Source organism: Salmo salar, chromosome 12 (genome assembly GCF_965601325.2).
Source record: "Salmo salar chromosome 12, fSalSal1, whole genome shotgun sequence".
Classification (NCBI taxonomy): Eukaryota; Metazoa; Chordata; class Actinopteri; order Salmoniformes; family Salmonidae; genus Salmo; species Salmo salar.
In genome coordinates, this window is record NC_138302.1 from 25,442,158 (window position 1) to 25,458,803 (window position 16,646).

At 45.4% G+C, this 16,646-nt stretch overlaps 1 protein-coding gene across 1 annotated transcript in view; it reads left to right on the plus strand.

Annotated features, from left to right (window-relative positions):
* The window catches only part of LOC106588930 (glutamate receptor ionotropic, NMDA 2B), a 117,853-nt gene that overhangs the window by 1,174 nt on the left and 100,033 nt on the right, over positions 1-16,646 (plus strand). The gene's annotated exons all lie outside the window — the stretch shown is intronic.

The window sequence follows — 16,646 nt, forward strand, 5'->3', positions numbered from 1 at the left end:
ATGGTGTTCCTTTTTGTACTCCATTTAGTACGTACAGACAGTCATTGCACATGTTCGGGTTTGTTATTTAAATCTAGAACAATTTGTTTTCAGTACCAACGAGATCGAGAGAAAAGCGCGAAGTAGAGAATTAAACTAGAAACTGATAAAGGGTGAGAATGGAGGGTGAAGGAAGAAAGAGTTAGGAGAGCGTAGAGGAAGAAAGGACTAATTGTCTTCCTCTCTCTCTCCCTGGGGTGGGCGTAGAGGGAACTTAAAGTGGATGGAAAACTGGAAGTGAAAGAGAGCTGGGGGGGAGAGACACAGAGACAGGTTTATCTAATAGTGGATGTAGAGACTGGACGTGAGAGAGAGAGGCCCAATTTTGATAAACTCCAATATCTATTGGGTGAAATACCACAGTGTGCCATCACAGCAGCAAGATTTGTGACCTGTTGCCACAAGAAAAGGGCAACCAGTGAAGAACAAACACCATTGTAAATACAACCCATATTTATGTTTATTTATTTTCCCTTTTGTACTTTAACCATTTGCACATCGTTACAACACTATATATAGACATAATATGACATTTGAAATGTCTTTTGGAACTTCTGTGAGTGTAATGTTTACTGTTAATTTTTGTTGTTTATTTCACTTTTGTTTATTATCTACTTCACTTGCTTTGGCAATGTTAACATACAGTATGTTTCCCATGCCAATTAAGCCCTTGACTTGAGAGGGGCACCGAGAGACAGACTACTGAATGAAACCCAGAGCGAGTGAAAGGGTAATTTATCTGACTGAGGATGGAGATCTCAGACAGAGGTTACGTCTCAAATAACATCCTATTCCTTATAATGGGCACTACTTTTGACCAGAGACCTATGGGGCAAAAATATTGTACTAAATAGGGAATAGGGTGCCATTTGGGACACAGACAGATAGATTGGGAACGGGAGCGTGCGACCCAGAAGGAGCTTGTTTGTGGAGCTGGTTTGGTTTGTGGTGGATTACGTGTTCTCTTGTTCTCTTGCCGGGCTTAGTGGTGTGACAGCCCCCTTCTGTGATCAGTAGATTGTGACCAGAGTGTGTGTGTGTGTTGAGAGAGTGGCAGCAGTACATCATGGCTACAGACAGACGACCTGGCAGGCAACTCTATTGGCTTCTGGCTTCATTTGACTGGCTTTACAAATATTGATGGAGTCATTAAAGGATTAAGGGGACTCGAAGTGCAGGCTGACAGGTTTTTGTGTGTACTCGAATGTATCGGACAGTGTGTGTCTGCATGTGTGTGTGTGTGTGTGCATGTGCATGTTGGTTTGTTTGTGTGAGAGAGAGAGATGTACAGTATTCCATGTGGTCAAAGTTAAAGACATTTAAATAGATCTTCTTTTCTTACTCTACACTTTTTCTGGTCCTCTTCTCATTCCTCTTTGAACCTGTAATGCATCACCATCTCCCAAGTATAGACGTTGCCAAAACGGCCATCAGTCTATTGACCCATCGTCGATGACGAAAATGTATGCCCTCACTAACGGTCTCTCTAATAAGTGACGATCACCCTGACTCCCACCCACTCACCCTTTGCTTCTCTGTGATGAAAATAAGCATTCCAAATGTCTCTCTTTTTCTACCTCTCTCTCTTTTTTACCCACCACCACTGCCAGTCATGTGTGACTGTCTTTTGAAGGAAGGATGGAAGGTCTAAGAATAGCATAGATGGGACCTATCACTGTGATACTGCTGCAGCCCACATACCGTAGCTTCTTAGAGGGCCATTCTTTCTCACGCTCTCACTCATATCAGCATTCCTTCAACACGTATCCCTCCTAACAGGCAACCTGATATACTTCTAGTGTAGGTGTTTTGATACAATTTATAGGACAGGGACAAGAATAGAAAAATGCATCTTCACTGAAATATCCTGGCTTCTTAATATAATAATATATGCCGTTTAGCAGACACGTTTATCCAAAGCGACTTAGTCATGCTTGCATACATTTTATGTACAGGTGGCCCTGGGAATCGAACCCACTATCCATGCTCTAAAAACTGAGCTACAGAGGACCACTTCTTTTGACTTGAGTCAATGCAGCACAGTGAGAGTCTAATCGGTTGGTTACTGATCCCCTCTCTTTGGCGGTTTGTTTTGTAAGGACATGATCAGAATGTCTTGGTCGTCGTAGATTCTTAGAGTACCATATCAGCTCAACTCATCAGCATGCCTTGAATTGCCCCTTCGATACCTATTCCCCTTAATAGTCTACCTGATATCCTCCTCCTCTGTGTCCCAAATGGCATTCTATTCCCTATGTAATGCACTACTTTTGACCAAAAGGTAGTGCACTAAACAGGGAATATGGTGTAATTTGAGACGCAACACTAGTCTAGATGCTTGGATAACATTGATAGGCTAGGGCGTATACTGCTTTTCAATAGAGAAATGTCTCCATTGAAATATCTTGGCTTCTTTTGACTTGAGTCAATGCAGCACACTGAGAGTCTAGTTGGTTATATGATCAGAATGTATAGATGCTGTGCAAACATTTTTTGTTGTTGAAATTGTCACTGTTCCCTGTCACGCCGACGGAACCCCTTTTGAATCTGCTTTTTGACAGGCAGGCAGGCAGAGTTACAGCGAGAGGGAGAGAGAGAAAGAGAAGGGAGAGAGAGAGGTGAAGAGGGAGAGAAAGAGAAATGGAGAGGGGGTAGAGAGAGTCAGGTTTTCAGAGACAGAGAGGCAGAACAAAAGGGGAGTGTGGCTCGTTGAGAGAGGGGTGGCAGTATAGAGATGAGAGAGATGGAGGGATGAGAGAGAGAGTGACGGAGGGGGGTATGATACCAGAACAGGTTGAAGGAATAAGGGAAGGAACATTTGATGAATTACAAAAGAGAGAAAGAGAGTAAAGAGAAGAATTGGGATCATCATGTGTTGTGCAGGTGACTCTTCAGAGAAGGAACGATAGTGAGAGGATAATGATACATTTAATGGAGGAGATAAAGAGGGTAAAAGAGATTCCTAGATGGAGTGTGATCTAACCAGGCTACAGTAGAGTACATGCCATGAAGATAAAGCATGATACTCCTTTGTAGTTTCAAACCTCCGTGACAAACTCTTTCCCCAAGGGATCTATCCAGAAAAGAACACAAAGAGCCAATGTGACCGTTGGTATGCTGTGGGTGATTCCATTGTATTCAAGTTAGCAGTGTGCAATGGTGACCATATACAAGATCTTTACTAGCCAAACCAGGAGTATAGCTAATATATAAAACACTTGAAATCAGGGGTTGGAACCAAAGTTATTTTCCAATTGTTTTGTTCTGAACAGAACCATTATTCTTTCATTCTGTTCCACTGTTCCCACTAGCAAAATAAAGTTCTGAACCAGTTTGAACCCCCAAAAAGTAACGGTTTATATCGTTCCTTTCTGTTCCTTTTTAAACCTCTGAAATATCCATTTTATTTTACATTTAGCTTGACATTATATTACTTCACCAATCAGTGCATATAGAGTAGCTTGCTGTGGAGCGGGTAAGCGATTTCATCTGTATAGGAAAGTCGTTAAGAACAAATTGTATTTTGCCGTAACAGTATGGTTTAATCATAATGAAAGACAAACACACATACTGTGCTGCCAGTCACAGTGTAGAGCGGGAGATGCGACTGAAGTTTTCAGGGTGAGGAAAGAGGATGTAGGAAGCTTGCCTTGAAGCTCTGAGCATCCTTTTATGACATGCATTATCTGAAGTAGGCCCACAGAATTATACCTATGGAGGAGTGGCTTCTATGGAGGAACTTTGAATGTCTTTGAACTTCCGAGTTGGTTTAATGTTGGGATCAGAGCAAGCTAGCTAGCTAATGAGCTTGTGTGTTCAGAGCAGCACTAGGATTAAAAACACGTCTTACCTTTTGTATTTAATAAATCCAATGTGAAAAGTGATAACTATAGTATCCTTAACTGGCATTGAAAAGTCCATCCATTCTTCTGTAATTAAACATCTCCCTAATTTCTGAATTACGCTTGTAACGTCGTCAGTAGGCTACAGTAACCTATGTAACGTTGTCAGTAGGCTACAGTAACCTATGTAACGTCGTCAGAAGACTACAGTATCCAATGTAACGTCGTCAGTAGGCTACAGTATCCTTTGTAACGTCGTCAGTAGGCTACAGTAACCTATGTAACGTCGTCAGAAGACTACAGTAACCTATGTAACGTCGTCAGTAGGCTACAGTAACCTATGTAACGTCGTCAGAAGACTACAGTATCCAATGTAACGTCGTCAGTAGGCTACAGTATCCTTTGTAACGTCGTCAGTAGGCTACAGTAACCTATGTAACGTCGTCAGTAGGCTACAGTAACCTATGTAACGTCGTCAGTAGACTACAGTAACCTATGTAACGTCATCAGTAGGCTACAGTAACCTATGTAACGTCGTCAGTAGACTACAGTAACCTATGTAACGTCGTCAGTAGGCTACAGTAACCTATGTAACGTCGTCAGTAGGCTACAGTAACCTATGTAACGTCGTCAGTAGACTACAGTAACCTATGTAACGTCGTCAGTAGGCTACAGTAACCTATGTAACGTCGTCAGTAGGCTACAGTAACCTATGTAACGTTGTCAGTAGCCTACAGTGACCTATGTAACGTCGTCAGAAGACTACAGTATCCTATGTAACGTCATCAGTAGGCTACAGTAACCTATGTAACGTCGTCAGTAGGCTACAGTAACCTATGTAACGTCGTCAGAAGACTACAGTAACCTATGTAACGTCGTCAGTAGGCTACAGTAACCTATGTAACGTCGTCAGTAGGCTACAGTAACCTATGTAACGTCGTCAGTAGGCTACAGTAACCTATGTAACGTCGTAAGAAGGCTACAGTAACCTATGCTTCAGAAGGGAGGGGCAGGTAGCCTACATACACACCCACTGTAAAAAACATTCCTGCTGGCAGGCAGACGCTGGAATAGGTTTCTGAGTGAGAGTGAGGGCTTTGCAAAGGCGCTTTGTTGCAATTTTTGGGGGACTGGTAGAAAATACCTGGAACATGAAAGAACGTTATTAACCGGTCCCCAATACTATAGATCACTTTCTTTTTCGGTATGGGTTCTGTTCAAATAATTTTGTTATTTTACGGTTTTTGGTTCTGTTCCCTGAATCAGTTCTAACCCTTGTTTTTTAAAATACTTTTCTGGTCTTCATGGATAAAAAATAAATTTGGCTCCAGAAAGATAATATTGTAATTAGTGTATCTGAGCTGGCTTGTGTGATAAGTCCCTTGGGTTGAAACCTGAACATTTGGATCGATTCCCCATGCTAATGCCAAGGATTGAGCTCAGTGGGCTAAAATACTATTGCGGCTCACAGTGCAGGAGACTCCTGAGTCTGAGTGTCCCTAACTACTGTGTGAAGTGAACCTGCCTCCTGAGTCTGGGTGTCCCTAACTACTGTGTGAAGTGAACCTGCCTCCTGAGTCTGGGTGTCCCTAACTACCATGTAAAGTGAACCTGCCTCCTGAGTCTGGGTGTCCCTAACTACTGTGTGAAGTGAACCTGCCTCCTGAGTCTGAGTGTCCCCCCTGACTGTATCATTGAGCTTGCTTTCATTTGGCCCTCTGCTGGGAACAGCTTGCTAATTAATTACCCATGACCACTGAGGTGGGGAGGGGTTGGGTGGGGTTGGAGGGTAACAAGACTGGTAGGGTGGTGGTGGTGGGGAAACAGGTCATAACTAGTGTCCTCGGGGGGTAGTCTAAAATTAATCACCCCCCCAATCCCTGCGCCTTGCCAGAAGACATCTTCCCAGACAAAAGTAGTACAGTCTGTCTTTGGGTTTGAATACGGGAAAATGATCTGTATCAAGGGTTGTTTTTTGCATGGCTGTTAAGATTAGCTGTCAAACCTAGAATACATAGACAGAGATATATAGGTGCAGTATAGAAATGACAGTGATGACACAGGGATGCCAGACTGTATAGGACATATAACCACATCCAGTGGTGGTCCAGTCATAGAGACTTTATAGTTCTAATCCAGTGGTGGTCCAGGCATAGAGGCTTTATAGTTCTAATCCAGTGGTGGTCCAGTCATAGAGGCTTTACAGTTCTAATCCAGTAGTGGTCCAGTCATAGAGGCTTTATAGTTCGAATCCAGTGGAGGTCCAGTCATAGACGCTTTATAGTTCTAATCCAGTGGTGGTCCAGTCATAGAGGCTTTATAGTTCTAATCCAGTGGTGGTCCAGTCATAGAGACTTTATAGTTTTAATCCATTGGTGGTCCAGTCATAGAGGCTTTATAGTTCTAATCCAGTGGTGGTCCAGTCATAGAGGCTTTATAGGTCTAATCCAGTGGTGGTCCAGTCATAGAGGCTTTATAGTTCTAATCCAGTGGTGGTCCAGTCACAGAGGCTTTATAGTTCTAATCCAGTGGTGGTACAGTCATAGAGGCTTTGTAGTTCTAATCCAGTGGCGGTCCAGTCTTAGAGATTTATAGTTCTAATCCAGTGGTGGTCCAGTCATAGAGGCCTTGCAGTTTTAATCCACTGGTGGTCCAGTCACAGAGGCCTTATAGTTCTAATCCAGTGGAGGTCCAGTCATAGAGGCCTTATAGTTCTAATCTAGTGGAGGTACAGTCATAGAGGCCTTATAGTTCTAATCCACTGGTGGTCCGGTCACAGAGGCCTTGTAGTTCTAAACCACTGGTGGTCCAGTCACAGAGGCCTTGTAGTTCTAAGCCACTGGTGGTCCAGTCACAGAGGCCTTGTAGTTCTAAGCCACTGGTGGTCCAGTCACAGAGGCCTTGTAGTTCTAAGCCACTGGTGGTCCAGTCACAGAGGCCTTGTAGTTCTAAGCCACTGGTGGTCCAGTCACAGAGACCTTGTAGTTCTAAACCACTGGTGGTCCAGTCACAGAGGCCTTGTAGTTCTAATCCAGTGGAAGGTCCAGTCATAGAGCCTTTATAGTTCTAATCCAGTGGAAGGTCCAGTCATAGAGGCTTTATAGTTCTAATCCAGTGGTGGTTCAGTCATAGAGGCTTTATAGTTCTAATCCAGTGGTGGTTCAGTCACTGTGAAGCGGGCTCCAGGCTCCAGCCCACGTAGATACCCCTCTACTCTGCTGTGTACTGCTGCCGTAAGGAGCAGCCAGAGGAGCGTGGTCAATCAAATCCTGGAGATATGGAAGAAATGGCTTCAATGAGCTAATGCAGAACCCAGGGGATAGAGGAACCCTCCTACTATCAATAGGTTTTTTTAGGGCAGGGTGTGTGTGTGTTTCAGGCTGGGAATGTGTGTGTGTGTGTATGCAGGCATGCATGTCTGTGGCATTTAAGCACAATTAACATTGAAAAGCCTCTCGACCGAGCTCAAGCACACTTAATCATACACCTAAGACCCTCTTCTGTAAAATAGTGACTTTCCTTCCCTTTTTAGGCCATAGAGAAGCAACAGATTGATGACTACTACTCACCACTGGTAGCTCAAGTGGCTCATACTGATGATTACATCATCTTGGCCCCACTTCTGGAGATGAATAGGGTGATGAGACTGTCTCCTCTAGACATGGTCACTTCCTCTACCCCTTTATCTCATCTCTTCTCTCTTATTCCCACTGTTCATGTTCTGCTTCTCTGTATCTGCCTCCCTATTTCAACCAACTGTCTCCCTTCTTCACTGACTCATGCCCAGATGCTCCCAACACTCTTTCCATCTCTATCTCTCTCGCTCTCTCTCTCTCTCTCTTTCTCTCTCTCTCTTTCTCTCTCTCACTCACTCTTTCTCTCTCTCTCTCTCGCTCTCTCTCTCTTTTTCTCTCTTTCTTTCTCTCTTTCTCGCTCTCTCTCTCTTTCTCTCTCTTTCACTTTCTCTCTCTCTCTGCCTCTGCTTTCACTCACTCTCTCTCTCTCTCTCTAGCTCTCTCTCTCTGCCTCTCCTTCCCTCCATCTCTCTCTCTTTCCATTTCTCAATTTTAATTAAAATCATTGAGTATCCAGAGGATTCGGCTGCATGACTGTGATTTAAATAGGGACATCACCATCTACTCAACATTACTGTCAGGCTAAAGCAAATTCCATTTATTCTCATAATGTGTGTGCTTCTCCTTCTCTAAGGACATGAATTACTACCATTTACAGTCGTAAATTGTAGACCTATGGATAAGAAGACGCTCGCTAACCAATCCTTGACTGTCCAACAATATGGAAATACAATCCGAATCAGCATGCAATACAATACATTGGAAGACATCAGTGACATCAGTGAATTAACTGACATTTCCCCTGGTGGGATAGAATTAATGAATTACTGTAGAATACTGAAAAGAATAATAACCTATGTGACGAAGCTCCTGCTTGAGGCTAATTAAAACAGCTTGAAGTCTGATTATCTGATGACAACAGCACAATAGCGACATGCAGAGATAAAGAGATGCATCTCTGAACCCCGAGATCAAGATGCCACTGAGAACAATGACTGAAGTGGATGTCATTGCCCATCCGCATGTTGGTGAAGAGCCATTGATGTCCAACCATTTACATAAAAAGATACCTATGAATTATGCGTGTGCTTCTGAATCATTTGCATGTAGAAAATGCATCGTGTAGGAGGAACGCTCTCAGAAAAATCTGTTGTGTTCCTTGGTTACTACCTGTAAATCATGACGAGAAATGTATAAGCTTTCAGTATGTCATCCTCAATGTCTTTCAAATGTTGCCTGATTCTGGGGATGTTTGTGTGTAAATGTCGGTTTTGACTACTTATACAATGTCTTTCAGGAAGGTTTCTGTCTATACCGTTACACAGATGTGTTTCTGATTGCAGCTAATGTGTTCTATGACTCCTGTATGTGTTCTGGTTTCTGTGGAAACGGATGTGTTTCTGATTGCATAAAGAGACTGTTGCATTCACCGCGGAACAGCTAGCCCCTCTTCCTTCCTGAAGCTGTTTAGAGCTCCAGAGACTGCAACATTCAAACTCCTAATCCCCCAGTATTCAGGACAAGCAGCGTGTATTTAACATACCTTACACAACACTGTGTCTTTTTAACCACCATTTACACACATGCATGCACGCACACAAGCGCACACAAACACACACACACACACACACACACACACACACACACACACACACACACACACACACACACACACACACACACACACACACACAGCACACACACACACACAAACACACTCATTATAGTGTGAACAAGAGACCGGTGGGGCCTGAGCTCAGAGAGCACAAACACCCAATAGGGGTTGAATGTCTTGACTGATCGCAAAGAACGTCTATTGGCACATGGGAGAGTGGGGAGAGACGAGGGGGGGGGGGGGGGTCCTGGTAATTCTTCTGGTCGTTTGGGCTGTTTGAGGCGGGGTGAGTTCCTCGATCAATGCTCTTTGTAAATGTTAAGTGTGATGACAGTAACAGGCGAGTCCGAGCAAACGCCGCGGGCGCTAGTCTTATTGACACGGGCCAGTTCACCCCAAGGCTCTCTCTCTCTATCTTTGTGTGTGTGTGTGTGTGTGTGTGTGTGTGTGTGTGTGTGTGTGTGTGTGTGTGTGTGTGTGTGTGTGTGTGTGTGTGTGTGTGTGTGTGTGTGTGTGTGTTTCGGGTCTGTGTGTATTTGTGTGTTAAATCTTCTGTGTGGGAATGGATGTGGATGGAATAACCACTTAAACAGTTTTCCTTCCACGTTAATGTCTCTGTTACTGTAATTGCAGTGTAAGGTAGTATGTAATGGACATACGACAGCATATTTAAATGCTCAGTCTAGATTTTTCTGCAGTCAGTGAGGAAAGCAAATGATCCATTGCGTTGGATGGCTCTTAACATTCTCAGTTTCTTGTAATTAATTTGGAGTTATTAATGACAGTTGAGCTTTTGCGTAGGGCTGATTACCCTTAATGTCAGGGTAGTTTTCTCTTCTCTCTCTTAGTCAAACTGGTTGCTCTGTGTGTTTGTGTGTTGTTGTTGTTTTCCCCCTTCAGCCTTTTTATAGCGCTTAGTTTTAAGGTCAGGTAGGTTCAGGTTCATCTCTCTCTGCCAGTGTCAAGTCAATTGTGTATGTGTGTGTGTGTTTGTTTGTTATACTGGGGTTATTTCCTCTCTCAGTAATTAGGCTGGAGAGGCCAAATGCTCCAGAGACTCTTCCATTGACCATGACACACAGTAACACGGACCACCCACTCCTCTCCTCTTCTCTCTCTACACATTCCTAGAATAACACTAGTACATTTTGGGTCTACTTCTGGGTGGGGTGGGGGGTGGGGGGTGGGGGTTGTGTGTGTGTGTGTGTGTGTGTGTGTGTGTGTGTGTGTGTGTGTGTGTAGGCTTCTACTATTCTGTGATAAGCCCACCTTATGATAAGCCTCGTTTATATACGAGTGTATCTTGAAAATCTGTGTTTGTGTCCAACAGTGTGTAATTTTCTTTGTGTGTGTGTGTGTGTGCAGACCTGGGTAAAAATACTATTTCAAATATCTCAATTACTTTCACATACATTTTGAAGTAAGTATTCAGATATTTTGTATTTGAAAAGACAAGTACTGTAGTTGAATATTGGAATGTATTTGAAAATACACTTGGAAAGTATTAGCATGTATATTATCTATATTATTTGAAATACGTATTTAAAGTACTTTCAAATGGTAAGCTATTTATAGGAAGTTAATTGGGAATACTTTCAAATACTTCCAATATACAGTAAGTAGTTGATTCTGGCCACATTATTTAAAATACTCAAATACACAGAAAATAAGTATTTAAATGACTAATGATAAAATACACATGTATTTGAACGCTGTGTGTATCAGTGTGTGTGTGTATAGTGTGTGTGCATCAGTGTGTGTGTGTATAGTGTGTGTGCATCAGTGTGTGTGTGTATAGTGTGTGTGTATCAGCGTACAAAGCGAACATTGTCTGTATCTCCTTGTCCATCAGGGTGCTGCATGGAGGCACATTTGAATTGTTGCCATGGAAACTCTCTCTCTCTCCCTCTCTCTATTGCTCTCTCCTTCTTTCTTCATCCTTGCTCTGTCTCTGTCATTCTCACTATCTCACTCTTTTCTCCCATACTTTCCTCTCCGACTTCTCTCTCTGTCCATCTTTTCTAACCTTCCTTCTCATTGTGTCCATCCTTCCTTCATCACTCTTTCTTCTTCTCCCTTCAACTTCAGCTCTTCTTTTATCATCCTAATCATTTCTTTGTTTTCATCCCTCCATCTTCTCAGCACCCATCCTCCTCCCCCTCGCTGGATTTCTTCTTGTTGCTGGAGTTCTTCTTCCTCCAACCACCTCCATCTGTGTTGTGTATACCTCCATTTATTTTCCCTCGCCTCCTCTCTCTGCTTTCCTCCCACTCTCTTCCTCCTCTTCCTCACCTCTCTCTACGTTCCTCCCACTCTCCTCCTCCTCCTCCTCCTCTCTCTGCTTTCATCCCACTCTCTTCCTGCTCCTCCTCTCCTCTCTCTACTTTCTTCCTACTCTCCTCCTCCTCCTCCTCTCCTCTCTCTGCTTTCATCCCACTCTCTTCCTCCTCCTCTTCTTCTCTCTCTGCTTTCATCCCACTCTCTTCCTCCTCCTCCTCTTCTCTCTCTGCTTTCATCCCACTCTCCTCCTCCTCCTCCTTCTCCTCTCTCTGCTTTCATCCCACCCTCTCCTCCCCTCTCCTCTCTCTGCTTTCATCCCCCTCTCCTCCCCCTCTCCTCTCTCTGCTTTCATCCCACTCCTCCTCCTCTCCTCTCTCTGCTTTCATCCCACTCTCCTCCTCCTCTCTCTGCTTTCATCCCACTCTCCTCCTTCTCTCTCTGCTTTCATCCCACTCTCCTCCTCTCCTCTCTCTGCTTTCATCCCACTCTCCCCCTCCTCTCTCTACTTTCATCCTGCTCTCCTCCTCTCCTCTCTCTGCTTTCATCCCACTCTCCTCCTCCTCTCTCTGCTTTCATCCCACTCTCCTCCTCCTCTCTCTGCTTTCATCCCACTCTCCTCCTCCTCTCTCTGCTTTCATCCCACTCTCCTCCTCTCCTCTCTCTGCTTTCATCCCACTCTCCTCCTCTCCTCTCTCTGCTTTCATCCCACTCTCCTCCTCTCCTCTCTCTGCTTTCATCCCACTCTCCTCCTCCTCCTCTCCTCTCTCTGCTTTCATCCCACTCTCCTCCTCCTCTCTCTGCTTTCAACCCACTCTCTTCCTCCTCCTCCTCTCCTCTCTCTGCTTTCATCCCACTCTCTTCCTCCTCCCCCTCTCCTCTCTCTGCTTTCATCCCCCTCTCCTCCCCCTCTCCTCTCTCTGCTTTCATCCCCCTCTCCTCCCCCTCTCCTCTCTCTGCTTTCATCCCACTCTCCTCCTCCTCTCTCTGCTTTCATCCCACTCTCCTCCTCCTCTCCTCTTTCTGCTTTCATCCCACTCACCTCCTCCCCCTCTCCTCTCTCTGCTTTCCTCCCACTCTCTTCCTCCTCCTCCTCTCCTCTCTCTGCTTTCATCCCACTCTCCTCCCCCTCCCTCTCTCTGCTTTCATCCCACTCTCCTCCTCCTCTCTCTGCTTTCATCCCACTCTCCTCCTCTCCTCTCTCTGCTTTCATCCCACTCTCCTCCTCTCCTCTCTCTGCTTTCATCCCGCTCTCCACCTCTCCTCTCTCTACTTTCATCCCACTCTCCTCATCTCTCTGCTTTCATCCCACTCTCCTCCTCCTCTCTCTGCTTTCAACCCACTCTCTTCCTCCTCCTCCTCACCTCTCTCTGCTTTCATCCCACTCTCTTCCTCCTCCTCCTCTCCTCTCTCTGCGTTCATCCCACTCTCTTCCTCCTCCCCCTCTCCTCTCTCTGCTTTCATCCCCCTCTCCTCCCCCTCTCCTCTCTCTGCTTTCATCCCACTCTCCTCCTCCTCTCTCTGCTTTCATCCCACTCTCCTCCTCCTCTCCTCTTTCTGCTTTCATCCCACTCACCTCCTCCCCCTCTCCTCTCTCTGCTTTCCTCCCACTCTCTTCCTCCTCTCCTCTCTCTGCTTTCATCCCCCTCTCCTCCCCCTCTCCTCTTTCTGCTTTCATCCCACTCACCTCCTCCCCCTCTCCTCTCTCTGCTTTCATCCCACTCTCTTCCTCCTCCTCCTCTCCTCTCTCTGCTTTCATCCCGCTCTCCTCCTCCTCCTCTCCTCTCTCTGCTTTCATCCCACTCTCCTCCTCCTCTCTCTGCTTTCATCCCACTCTCCTCCTCTCCTCTCTCTGCTTTCATCCCACTCTCCTCCTCTCCTCTCTCTGCTTTCATCCCACTCTCCTCCTCTCCTCTCTCTGCTTTCATCCCACTCTCCTCCTCCTCTCTCTGCTTTCATCCCACTCTCCTCCTCTCTCTGCTTTCATCCCACTCTCCTCCTCCTCTCTCTGCTTTCATCCCACTCTCCTCCTCCTCTCTCTGCTTTCATCCCACTCTCCTCCTCTCCTCTCTCTGCTTTCATCCCACTCTCCTCCTCTCCTCTCTCTGCTTTCATCCCGCTCTCCACCTCTCCTCTCTCTACTTTCATCCCACTCTCCTCCTCTCTCTGCTTTCATCCCACTCTCCTCCTCCTCTCTCTGCTTTCATCCCACTCTCCTCCTCCTCGCTCTGCTTTCATCCCACTCTCCTCCTCCTCTCTCTGCTTTCAACCCACTCTCTTCCTCCTCCTCCTCACCTCTCTCTGCTTTCATCCCACTCTCTTCCTCCTCCTCCTCTCCTCTCTCTGCGTTCATCCCACTCTCTTCCTCCTCCCCCTCTCCTCTCTCTGCTTTCATCCCCCTCTCCTCCCCCTCTCCTCTCTCTGCTTTCATCCCACTCTCCTCCTCCTCTCTCTGCTTTCATCCCACTCTCCTCCTCCTCTCCTCTTTCTGCTTTCATCCCACTCACCTCCTCCCCCTCTCCTCTCTCTGCTTTCCTCCCACTCTCTTCCTCCTCCTCCTCTCCTCTCTCTGCTTTCATCCCACTCTCCTCCCCCTCTCCTCTCTCTGCTTTCATCCCACTCTCCTCTTCCTCCTCTTCTTCCTCCCCCTCTCCTCTCTCTGCTTTCCTCCCACTCTCTTCCTCCTCCTCCCCCTCTCCTCCCAGCGGTGTCCAACCTCACTGAGGATTGAGGCCGTTTACAATTAGCATGTGTACCTGCAACTAGGCCTGACAAACCTCCACTAATTACGCTTTTAGATGGGACATTTGTAGTAACAGACTACATTAGCTACCTCTTTTTTCTCTGCTACTTCTCCCTTCACCCCTCTGCTTTGCTCTCGCCCTGGCCTCTTTGATATCTCTTTGCCCATTTCTCTGTTTTCTCTCTCTCGCTCTCTCTCTCTCCATGTTCATTCCTCCTTTCTCTGCTTTCTCCTCCCTTACTTCTCCCTAGTTGTTTTCTCCCTGTTTTCGCTCTCATCTCCCTCTTCTGTAGTTTAGGGTTCTTCTCATGTGATCATGCCTAGATCAACTCCAGCACACACAGGATGCTTCATAAATGAAAGATCATATAAGGTGCTGTGAAAGAAAAATACAATATTTTGTGCCCCTCTCTCCCCGTGCCCCCCTTTGCATGTCCCTCTGTCTCTATATCTCTTTGTCTCCCTGTCCCTATCTCTCTTTCTCTCTCTTTGTTTTTCTCTCCTCCTCTCTCCCTCTGCCTGTTAAAAAGCATTAAAGTATAGCTCCCTTAAGGATTCCCGTTTCTATCTCAATATGAACAAAAATGCGCTGTCGTTGTCATTTGACTTCCTCCCATACACACACGCACGCACGCACGCACACACACACACACACACACACACACACACACACACACACACACACACACACACACACACACACACACACAGTCTGAAACCAAATGTTTCACATCAAGCTATGACTAATTGTGTTTCTCCCTGACTGTCCCCTCCCTCTCTTCTTCTCTTCTCCTCTCTTTCTATTCTCTCTCTCCCTATTTCTCTCTGCATTGCTGTTAATAAAAGGAGCAGGAAATAATAGGTCTGCAATTGACTTCAAAGAGGCTAAAGGGGGATGGGAGGGAATATGACTGGTGGGAAGAGGGGTTAATGGCAATGAGAGGCAGTTACTGCTCAAAGGAAAAGAGAAAAAAGAAAGATAGATAGAAAGAAAGAGGGAGAGAGAGATAGGAAGCGAGAGCGGGAGAGAAAGAGAGCAGGAGAGAGAGAGCGATAGACTGAGAGAGACAGAAGGAGAGATGGAGAGAGCTAGAGAGCGCAGGGAAGAGAATAAGCATCCGTCTCAGTCTGTGAGTGTCTGATGGTCACTTAACCTGGCAGCCGGTCCATGAAGCTCAGAACCCGTCAATCTGTCAAAACACACTCGGCGCTGTCGGTCTCCTCACCGCACGCACGCACGTGCGCACACCCACCCACCCACCCACCAAAACTGTCTTTGATGTCTGCCACAAGGTCCCTCTAAGGAAATCACTAGAATAGAGTGGTGGATTAAGCATTGTTGAGCGTCACTAGACATTTTATCTCAATTTATACCATTTCAGCATGTGAACAATACTCTATGTGCGTCATTTGATCCTGTTTTCTTTGTGTGCGGTTGTAGCAGACATGGTATTATTATGATACAGTACCTCTTTTCAGTCCCATCTCCTGCTGGTATTATCATACAGTGCCTTACGAAAGTATTCGGCCCCCTTGAACTTTTTGACTTTTTGCCACATTTCAGGCTTCAAACATAAAGATATAAAACTGTAATTTTTTGTGAAGAATCAACAACAAGTGGGACACAATCATGAAGTGGAACGAAATTTATTGGATATTTCAAACTTTTTTAACAAATAAAAAACTGAAAAATTGGGCGTGCAAAATTATTCAGCCCCCTTAAGTTAATACTTTGTAGCGCCACCTTTTGCTGCGATTACAGCTGTAAGTCGCTTGGGGTATGTCTCTATCAGTTTTGCACATCGAGAGACTGAAATCTTTGCCCATTCCTCCTTGCAAAACAGCTCAAGCTCAGTGAGGTTGGATGGAGAGCGTTTGTGAACAGCAGTTTTCAGTTCTTTCCACAGATTCTCGATTGGATTCAGGTCTGGACTTTGACTTGGCCATTCTAACACCTGGATATGTTTATTTGTGAACCATTCCATTGTAAATTTTGCTTTATGTTTTGGATCATTGTCTTGTTGGAAGACAAATCTCCGTCCCAGTCTCAGGTCTTTTGCAGACTCCATCAGGTTTTCTTCCAGAATGGTCCTGTATTTGGCTCCATCCATCTTCCCATCAATTTTAACCATCTTCCCTGCCCCTGCTGAAGAAAAGCAGGCCCAAACTATGATGCTGCCACCACCATGTTTGACAGTGGGGATGGTGTGTTCAGGGTGATGAGCTGTGTTGCTTTTACGCCAAACATAACGTTTTGCATTGTTGCCAAAAAGTTCGATTTTGGTTTCATCTGACCAGAGCACCTTCTTCCACATGTTTGGTGTGTCTCCCAGGTGGCTAGTGGCAAACTTTAAATGACACTTTTTATGGATATCTTTAAGAAATGGCTTTCTTCTTGCCACTCTTCCATAAAGGCCAGATTTGTGCAGTATACGACTGATTGTTGTCCTATGGACAGAGTCTCCCACCTCAGCTGTAGATCTCTGCAGTTCATCCAGAGTGATCATGGGCCTCTTGGCTGCATCTCTGATCAGTCTTCTCCTTGTATGAGCTGA